This window comes from Suricata suricatta, chromosome 12 (genome assembly GCF_006229205.1).
Source record: "Suricata suricatta isolate VVHF042 chromosome 12, meerkat_22Aug2017_6uvM2_HiC, whole genome shotgun sequence".
NCBI lineage: Eukaryota > Metazoa > Chordata > Mammalia > Carnivora > Herpestidae > Suricata > Suricata suricatta.
In genome coordinates, this window is record NC_043711.1 from 2,382,715 (window position 1) to 2,383,779 (window position 1,065).

Genomic DNA, 1,065 nt, shown 5'->3' on the forward strand with positions numbered 1-1,065 from the left:
GCAGCAGCGGGGGGGTGGCGTGGAGCCCTTGAATGCCGGCCAGCGCGACTCAGGGACCCACATTTCAGGCTACTTAACTTTAATGGACTGGGGGGGGGGCGGGAAGCGGCCAGGCACCCCCGGTGAGGGCGGGGCGAGGCGGGGCCTGACCTGGGCCCGCCCCTCTGCAGCTGACCTACTTCGCGGGCCTCCTGGTGATCTTGGCCTTCGCGGCCTGGGTGGCGCTGGCAGACGGGCTCGGCGTGGCCGTGTATGCGGCCGCCGTGCTGCTGGGCGCGGGCTGCGCCACCATCCTCGTCACCTCGCTGGCCATGACAGCTGACCTCATCGGCCCCCACACGGTGAGGCTGAGGGTTCGGGCCGGGCGGGGGTCGGGGGAGCCGGCCCCGGCTGCGGGTGACCTCCCTGCCCGTGTCCCCAGCACAGTGGAGCCTTCGTGTATGGTGCCATGAGCTTCTCGGATAAGGTGGCCAACGGGCTGGCGGTCATGGCCATCCAGAGCCTGCACCCCTGCTCGTGAGTGCCGCTCGGTCCGCACATGGTGTGCGTGCCGGGCCTGGGGGCAGCACGCGCAGAGTCACTGTGCCCCAGGAGGGGGCAGGGCTGGGGCAAAGTGGAGTCTGGGTCCAGACTTTCGGAGCCTAAGGCTCTGGGCCCGGATGTTCTAGAGCACTGACTGGGCCTGAGCCTTAACGAAGCCTCAGACCTGGAACAGAGGTGGCCTGTCCCTCTGTCCTCAGGACTTGGGGACACCACCAGCCACTTTAATGAGCGCCCACAGCTGTGTGACCCAAACACATCCATGCAAGGAAACACCACTCGTGGAAGCCTGACCCGGGCAAGATGTCAGGGCGGGCTTCCTTGAGGAGGTGACCCTGGACCTGAGACTTGGTGGGGGCTGGGGGGGGGGTCCAGGAGTCCCGGTAAAGGGGGAGGAGCCGGCTGTGCGGAGGAACAGCAAAGAGAAGGCCCGTGTGGCTGGGGCAGTTAGTGAGGGGGAGACAGCAGCGGGGACGGAGGGGAGGGCCCACTCGGGCATGCAGGGCCTGGGGTGGGGGGGGGGGG